The following is a 272-nucleotide window of genomic DNA, read 5'->3' as shown; positions in this document are numbered from 1 at the left end:
CGCGTACGAAAGAACCTTGTGTCGTTTCGATGAAGGTGACCCATAGAATAAACATTAGAAATTTCTCTTCGTGTGTGGTTGAACTTTCAAGTGTTTCACGGCTATTTGATACAACATATCGCCTCCAGAATGCAACATTCTCGCTGTCCCTGATTACGGCTTTCTCGATGTACATATTTAACGAACATTATAAGGCGGAAGACCGAGCAAAATTTGTATTGCGTGCGAACCGAGTAATGCGATCATACTGCGTTTATCTTATGACAATTATC

The sequence above is a fragment of the Trachymyrmex cornetzi genome, unplaced genomic scaffold (genome assembly GCF_001594075.2).
Source record: "Trachymyrmex cornetzi isolate Tcor2-1 unplaced genomic scaffold, Tcor1.1 scaffold644, whole genome shotgun sequence".
In the NCBI taxonomy this organism is placed as follows: domain Eukaryota; kingdom Metazoa; phylum Arthropoda; class Insecta; order Hymenoptera; family Formicidae; genus Trachymyrmex; species Trachymyrmex cornetzi.
Note: the sequence above shows the minus strand (reverse complement) of the source record.